At 40.5% G+C, this 8,881-nt stretch overlaps 1 long non-coding RNA gene across 1 annotated transcript; it reads right to left on the reverse strand.

Annotated features, from left to right (window-relative positions):
* Positions 1–5,053: 5,053 nt before the first annotated feature.
* On the reverse strand, positions 5,054–8,418 carry LOC101466730 (uncharacterized). The gene is made up of 3 exons (XR_001342282.4): positions 6,775–8,418; positions 6,084–6,219; positions 5,054–5,680 (listed from the first exon to the last, which is right to left on the reverse strand). It is a non-coding gene; the product is annotated as an uncharacterized LOC101466730 (long non-coding RNA).
* Between the last annotated feature and the right edge of the window lie 463 nt (positions 8,419–8,881).

Here is an 8,881-nt window from a genome sequence, read left to right on the forward strand (position 1 = left end):
AAACTTGAAGAAGCACGGAAAAGATCATCAGACATTAATCTAATCAGTTTTCAGCCTTCATTCATATTGAAAAGTTGAAAAAAGAGGTACAGGTATATTACTACTGACTTCTATGATTTTTAAGATTTTCAGTATCAAAGTGAAGCCAGTGATGAATCAGTACATCCAATGTTACACAGTAAAAATAACAGATGTAGTTAAACTGGCAAACTTTGTTTTTAAAGTGAACAAATCTTTAAGCCGGTAAGTTACTGGTGTGTATCACAGTTCAACTCTTTCATTGTGATTTTTAATTTATTCATATAAAGATAAACTGTACATAGGCAAATGTTTCACTATGAACTCCAATAAAAGCTCTAATCCTATTTAGCAGAGTTAGACTAACATGAGGGTAACATGATGGTATGGTGGTTAGCACTGTTAAGCTACAGCAAGAAGGTCCTGGGGTTGAATCTACCATCTGAGCTTTGAGCTTTCTGTGTGGAGTTTGCATGTTCTCGCTGTGTCTGCGTGGGTTCTCTCCAGGTACTACGGCTTCCTCCCACAGTCAAAAGACATGCATTTACTGGAGTCACCAAGAATAACTGGTGATTCTAAATTGCCCATAGGTGTGAATATGGGTGTGAATGGCTGTCTGTCTCTCTGTAGCACCGCAACAGGCTGGCGACCTGACCAGGGTGTACCTTCACACTGACCATATGGTAGCTGCGATAGGTTCCAGCCTCCTAGCATAAGAACATGAGCATGAATGGATTAATATAAAATATAAATCAGTTAATAAATTATTGTATAATTTAGCTACAGTAAATTAGTTCCAGCTGTGGTGTACACTTTAATGACTCAACAATTATATAGCGTTTTAGGTATATTTTAATGCAGAACATTGGTACTTTTACAATTCAATTGTACTGCACCAAATCACAACAACAGTCGCCTCAAGGTGTTTTATATTGTAAAGTAGACCCTACATGCAGAGAAAACCCCAACAATAACATGACGCCACATGACTATGAGCAAGCACTTTGACGACAGTGGAAGGAAAAACTCCCTTTTAACAGAAAGAAACCTCCGGCAGAACAGATGACCACCCTTCCCTGATGGGCGGCCATCTGCTGCGACCGGTTGGGGTTTGAGAAGGAAGACAGGATAAAAGACATGCTGTGGAAGAGAGCCAGAGGTTCAATGCAGAGAGATCTATTAACATATAGTGAGTGAGAAAGGTGACTGAAGAAGAAATGCTCAGGCTATGTCCACACTACCCTGGATATATTTGAAAACGGCATTTTCGTTTGAAAACGCTCTGCGTCCACCCTACCGTTTTAAGTAGTTTTCACAGAGTTGCGCGTCCACATAAAAAAAACAACTGAGAAACAACTGCTGTATAATGCACTCCGCTATCTTTGTTTAATTGGTCACATGACTACATCACATGACTAAAATGTGTCATCGTTTTAGAAAGTCTGCATTTTCGAGTGTCCACACTGTGACGGGACAGCTCCGTTTTGAAATATATAAGTTTTCGAGAGCATTTTCAAAACACTGCGTTTTTCCTTGGGGAAAACGCTGTACACATACACAAATTCTTTTTACACATACAAAACTGATTTACAAGTACAAAATATTTATGACCACATTTTGAGCCCATACCATTCTCCTTCGGGTATGTTGTAATCTGTGTTTCCAAGCCTGAAAAGAAAATCTTAGCTCAAAATTGGCAAATCTTAGAAAATCCCTACTCTTTTGGCACAAAGTCTGTGCAGCAAAATTGAGTATTTCTTTCAGTATGTGTAAGGCAGGCCACTCGTTCTGACGCTTCAGCATTCTTTACCACCTCTTTTACTGCTCTCCAAGGTGGTTCTCTGGTGCTCAGGTCTTTAAAAGGAAGTGCTGGGCTGCTGATCTTTGGACTTTGGATATGTCATCATCTACAGTGCATAGTATCATTAAAAGATTTTGAGAATATAGAGAACTCTCGTCAACTCCCATCAATATAGGACGCTTATGATTTTTTGTCATTGAATACTTCAGCAACACAATGGTAAACCAAATACTGCAGGTATAACAATACAATGGGTTTTTAGAAAATACATTTTTGTTCCTGAATTGTCCAGTCCAAGCCTTTCACCAGTTGAAAGCATTTGGCACATCATGAAATGAAAAATACAACAAAGACAACCCAGGACTGTTGAGCAGCTAGAATTCTATTAGCTTTCCTCTCCAAAACGTTCAACAACTGGTTTTAGTTCCCAGACATTTAAGACGACATGCTGCACAGTGGTAAATGTGTGTTTTTTTTTTACAGCTTAACCAGGACAAAACTGAAGTTTTAATCATTGGTCCTGAGGCTCAGAGAGAGAAACTCTTGTCTAAATTACAGGCATTTTCACTATGCCCTTCACTACAAGTGAAAAACCTGGGTGTTATTTTTGACTCTGAGCTTGGTTTTATCCCACATATTAAACATGTTACCAAAATTGGATTTTATCATCTAAAAAATATCTTAAAAATATAGCCAGGGTCCGCCCTATTCTCTCTCAGGCTGGTGTAATGCGGGCCCACATTACACCGGTTTTAGAATTGCTGCATTGGCTCCCTGTGTGTTTCAGGATCAGGATTGGTTTTTAAATGTCTTAATGGTCTTGGGCCTTCTTATCTCTCAGATTTGCTTTTACCATATGAACCCTCGCGGACCTTGAGGTCCTCAGGCACTGGCCTTTTGATTAATTTTTTTTATTAATTTAGATTTTACCTAATATTTATTGATTTTATTCTTATTCATTTTTTATCTTCTTACTCTATTTATATTTATATTGTATCCCATTCTTATTTATTTTATTTATTTATTTATTTTTATTCTGTATATACTCTTATTAGGTCATATCTCCAGTGTTTCCTCGGAGGGGGCTCTCTGCACCGGGGCTGTGATCGACCGTGGCTGCTGGGGCTCTGTGGGTCTTCTCAGCCTGGCTGGGGGGCTTCTTTGCCTCCCTCCTGCTGTGTGCCCAGCCTGGAGGCTGCGGTCTGTGACCGGCTCCCGGTGCACATGGCTCCCCGTGATAGTGTTTCCTCACTTGGCTCATGTGTGCCCAGCCCAATTTTACTTTTTAAGTGTGTGTGTGTGTGTGTGTGTGTGTGTGTGTGTGTGTGTGTGTGTGTGTGTGTGCGTTGGGGGGGGGGGGGGGGGGGGGGTTATGTATCCATGATCGTTTATGTTAATGAGAGTGTGGAGAGTGAGTTGGAGGGCAGGGTGGGGTGGGCTGCTTTTAACCATGTAAAGCACTTTGTGCTACAAAAGGGCTTTATAAAGATTGATTGATTGATTGATTGATTGATTGATTGATTGATTGATTGATTGATGTGCTTTTTTTTCTTGAAATGGTACTTTTTTTTTATTTTAAACATTTTTCTGTGTTGTTGAAGTTTATTACATTTACAAATCATTGTATTTTGTTTTATTTGCATTTTACCCAGTGTCCCAACTTTTTTTTGGAGGGGGGGGGGGGGGGGGGATTTGGTTTGAAATGGAAACCCCTCTAAATGCTGAGTTATAAATTGTGTTTAGAGAATAGAAGTGTTTTAGACTTTCCTTTGCATCACAACAGTCTGTTTTTATTTTACATTTGCTGGAGTGGCTAGTCCTCAACAGATCCAGAATCTGCACCAAATCTGGATTAGTTTCCTTACAGCCCAATGATTGACTTTTAAATAAGTAGAAGATCATTTCATTTCAATTCCATCTTATTTGTACAGCACCAAATCAGAACAACAGTGGCCTCAAAGTGCTTTAAAACTCTTTTGTTTTTAAATCCCATCCTTTAGTGCCCTTAGAAACCTCATTAGATCTATTAAGATGCCGCTACAAACTGCGCACACATATAGAGACACCTGACTCTTGATGTCAGAGGTCTGAATAAGTCGAACAGGTTTTAATATTTGGTAGTTAATCTGGAACCACTGGATGTAACTGACTGGATCTGAAGATATAATAAATGTGGAGGTGTATTTATTTTTTCGCCATTCTAGTGTGTTGCATTGTTAAATATTCATAATAATTTTAGTTCTGATTTGGTCTTAACCAATTTCTGAGAATAGTACTTTTAGCCATTAGCCTAGTTATCACCCTAGCTATCTCTAGCTTCTGAAATCTTGACTTTCCTCATCAGTTAGTTTCAAACCTTTTTGGGCCAATATTCGGTGCTAAGCACACAATATACAATGTGTTTGCTTTATTTTTCAGATAGAAAATAAGGTTAAACTGGATTTGAATATTTTTAGACTGTTTTTGATCATTCTTTCATTTTAAAATTGCTAATTTGATCATTTGTCCCAGTATATGTAATACATTTCCATGTCAATGCATAGATGATGTGTATATGATTGTTTTTGTGCCCTACAACTTATCTCTTTTTGACCATAACCTCCTCTACATCTTGTGTTTGTTTGTTTATTTTTCTTCTGGTTTGAAAAACCCTGTCCACAACAAAGTCCATTTCCAACATAAAGTCAGAGGAGGACACAGTTCTATCCTCAACTTATCTCACTGCCTGCTGCCCAGTTATGCCTCATCTAAAACCCAACACAAGTCCCGCCACTGTCACAAAAACTCCAGCTCTGAAAGATTAGGCTCACTGTCCATCTCGAGGTCCCACATACCCTCTTCACCTTCTTCCTTTTCTCCCCTATCCTCCTCTCCTTCCTCTTCATCTCCCACTTCAACAGCTCACAGTCCATATCACCTAGCTCCAGACAGCTCTTCCACACGTCAGCGCAGTTTCCTCAACACAGCAGAGATTCTCAACCAGTTGGGCCTGCTGGCTATTACACTACGCACCAAGGAGCTGCTAAAGCAGAATGTTGCTATAGAGAGAGAAATTACTCAGTTACATCAGCACACCCATCTCTTATCCCAGGCCAGCCAAAACAGTGGCACTGAAGTCTCACATAGCCTTGACAAACTCTTCCAAATTATGAGAGAATCAGGCCTACTTGAACTTGGTGCTTTTGTAACCAATACATCTACTCAACAAAGAATGAGTGAAGCAATATGGATGACAGCAGAGGACAATTTATTTAGGGTCTGATGGCAATTTACCATCGGTGTCCAGCACTTTAAAGGATTGATGGACTGGAGCACATCTGTCCTTAACATACCCTCTTAAACATCAGCTTGACACTGATACATCAAAGGAAACTTAACCAACTCTAAGGGCAAATGTTTCAACCTGAACAACTTAAAACTTCTCTGGGATACAATGTAAACAAAGACAAGAAGAAGAAAAAAAATATTTCCATCAATAGCCACTTCTCCTAACCAGGAGACAAGTGAATATATTATGTAAAGAGTCTTTTTTTTCTCAGTCCTGGGGTTGTAACACCACAACCTCCTCAGTCCGTAATCAGAGAGTGTCTATTTGACAATAACCAAAATGTCTTTGGATAGTCTTTGTGAATGCAAAAACAAAACAAAAAAAACAAAAAACAATGGTGTTAGCTGGCCAGCAAAATAAAGAGAGTGTATGGCACTGAGTGCGGGCGTGTGTGTGAGTACTTCGGTCCAAATAATCGAGGTCCGGATGGATGAATGGATGGCAGCCGCCGGTCCTTTAATGGCACCAGCGAGACACCACGGTAGTAAGGCAGTAAGGCAGCACAGCAGTAAGGCAACACAGCAGCGAGGCGTCTGGCAGGAGAACGAACAATAGTCTTTTTTAAGGCTACTGCAGAAGGAGATATTCCCCGCTAGCTCACCAAAGCTTGCTCTCTGGCACAGCTACAAGCCACGTGAGCTCGTAACCCCTCCCGCTAAGAGGTACTACCACAGTCGACTGTCGTAAAGCAGCCGCAAACCAATAGCAATAAAAAAAACTCAAAATCATTGAAGAACATTTTATAACTGAACACCCAATATAAATATATACATAAATACTGAATATCACACAATATCAGATAACCAAATTAACACTGGGTTACACTTTCAGATGATGAAAGTCTCAGCAGCAGCCACCAACAGAGGAAAACTATAAGACTGCAAGACTACAAAGAGGATAACAACACAGAAACCTCTGAAATGCAAAGTAGCCTACCACAGGTTGTGTCTATACACAACATGAATGATGGAACATCACCGCCCTCTCCATTGTTTGCTCCTTCACCGGACACAAAAGAAGCAGACCATGCTTACAGTTCAGAGCTCATGTCCCTGTCTCTCTTTTTCTAGATCTGTTCATAAACAAGGACACAGTGAGTCAGTCATGGAAAAGGACTTAAGTGATTTTACTGTTTTTCCAGAAACGTCAACACATAGCAACTATCTCCTCTAGAATCTTGGTGAAGAGGAGGATGTGTTATACAAAAATGTGCAACCTAGCAATACAAGAAAGCATTTGACTGAATTGAAAACTAATGAAAAATGGCCATAGAAAGGGTGATTTTTACTGATATATATACACAATTTAATGTTCAACACGATTTAAATATTTTACTACATTTTGTCTGTGATTTGCTCGTTCGAGGTGAACATTTTTCATCAATAGTTTTACTTTATGTGCACAGGACTTATATGTTCAGTCAGGCAACTACAGCATGTTAAAAAACAAACAGAAGCACATTTGTGTCAGGGTTTCTGGGTCGTTGACCCAGTATTTTCAGTTCATGTTCACTGTTTATCCTCTGTACGTTCCACTTCCTGTTTTGTGTTACGTTACTCTGTGTGCATTATGTTCTAGTTCTTATTCCATGCATCGTTAGTTCAATTGTGTTCAGCTGCTCACTCACCTGTCACCTATCAGTCATTGTTCAGCCAGTGTATTTAAGTCCTCAGTTCTCTCTTGGTCGGCGTCGCGTCATTAATGTCGTCACTGCTGTCTATGCCCCATGTTTGCCTCCCAAGTTCAGATCAGTCAGCCGTTCATTCAGTTATTCAGTCAGTCAGTCAGTCAGTCAGCCATCTCCTGTTTTCGTCATTCGTCCCTCACAATAAACATCCTGCATCTTCACCGTGAGTCCTGCGTTTGAGTCCTTTTCTCCACATCCACTCAGCAACCCCTGACAATTTGCTGTCATGACTCGGGTCTCTTGTGGAGTATTTCAGCAACTGAAGAGAGACAGCGGTCTTTTGCTTTGTTACTTCAGAAAACAATACTTCCTGTCATTTTTTCAGTATTGTAAATTGTTTGTAATAAAAAGCTTCAATGTACAGTGATACAAAACGCTTGAGTCTTGTTGAGAAATCAATTTTACCCTGGTTCTTTTATTCCCCGGGCATCCAGAGATGGCACCGGAACCCAGTAGTTATTTCACAAAACCTTTATTCATCTTTATTCATCTTCATTTAAGCATGCATCTTCTAGAAAGGGAGATGTGCCAGGCCGGTGTCCCTCTGCAGATCTTCCACGTCTTTGTTAGTTACAGCCAGCATTATAGAAGTGACCCCATCATAAAACCCCCATGGTGTGCTGCAAACTCCGTGTGTCTGTGTGTGTATGCACAAGCACGTGAGTGCCTGTGTGTGCGCGTACCCGTGTGTCTATGTGGGTGCACGTGAGTGACTGTGTGCGCGTACCTGTGTGTATGTGTGTACGTACGTGAGTGAGTGTGTGTGTGGGTGTGTCGTAACAGTTAAAGCACTGTGTGTCTCTGTATACGTGACTGTTTATTTATGATCTCAGTAATCAATAACCGTCTTCAAAACAGACTGAATCATTTAAGCAGCTTGAATCAATTTGATGGATGAATAACAGGTATGCTTAGAAACAATATGACATTAAGAAAATACTGGAATTTTAAAAAATATTTTCACCAACTTTAAATGGAACCTTTGTAATCAATAACAAATGCCAAACTTTGATACCTTAACCTACGTTAACTAAAAATTGCAGTCTTCTTGTAAACTCTGTCATATCTTGAAATTCTACATAAATACTGTTTGTTACTATAAGGTCAGATCCGGTGCAGAAACACATACATTTCTGAAGTTTAATGTTATCCAGCTCTCTGATGAATCTTTTGAGATGATTTTTCACTTCTTTTTGTTGTGGAGTCAAGTCCACAGCTAATTTCAGTAGCTGGCACACTTTTTTTGAAGTTGGTTGCAGTTCAGAGAATAACTTGGTCAGAGAATAAGAAAGAAAAGTATGTCTTTGTGCCCCCTTTTTCCCTGTTAATGCCCTATCGGCCCCCCTGGCTAAACTTTGCTAGATCCGCCCCTGCACAGTTACCAGCCGTCAGCTACGTAGAAAATGATCCTGGTGTAGAAAGTAATATTAAATAAATTCTAACAACAGCTTATCAAGGTAAAAACGTGCTGCTGTTGTTCAGCCGCTGGTTTCCTCTTTCTGGCATGAAGTGGGTCAAAAACAAGCAAGAGAGATGAACTCGCGACAGAAAAGCCGATCAGCTGATCGTCAAAGGAGCGTGCAAAGAAAAGCGTCTGGACTTCTTTAAGTTGCTTGAAGACGTTTCACCTCTCATCCGAGAAGCTTCTTCAGTTCTAAGGTCAAATGGTGGAGAGTCCCAGATATAAACCTAGTGGGAGTAACCCCCCACAGAGGGACAAAAGGACCCCCTGATGATCCTCTAATCGCCTGAGCCAAGGTGTGAAACTGGGTGTGGGTCCCAATCAGCCAGAGTTTCAGGTATGTTCATTGTGAAACCTGGCCCAACCTTATCATGCAAATTCCTGAGGTCAGATGGCCCAGGATGTGAGTGGGCGTTAAGGCGTCTGGGGAGGGATCTCAAAACTGGATTATAGATGGCAGAGAGTTGGTGTCGTAAACCCCCGCCTCTGTTCAAAGATGGCCGCTCACAGTGGACATAGATGGCTTCTTTCACTCCTCTTTCAAACCATCTGTCCTCTCTGTCCAAAATGTGAACATTGGCATCC

Source organism: Maylandia zebra, linkage group LG10 (assembly GCF_041146795.1).
Source record: "Maylandia zebra isolate NMK-2024a linkage group LG10, Mzebra_GT3a, whole genome shotgun sequence".
In the NCBI taxonomy this organism is placed as follows: domain Eukaryota; kingdom Metazoa; phylum Chordata; class Actinopteri; order Cichliformes; family Cichlidae; genus Maylandia; species Maylandia zebra.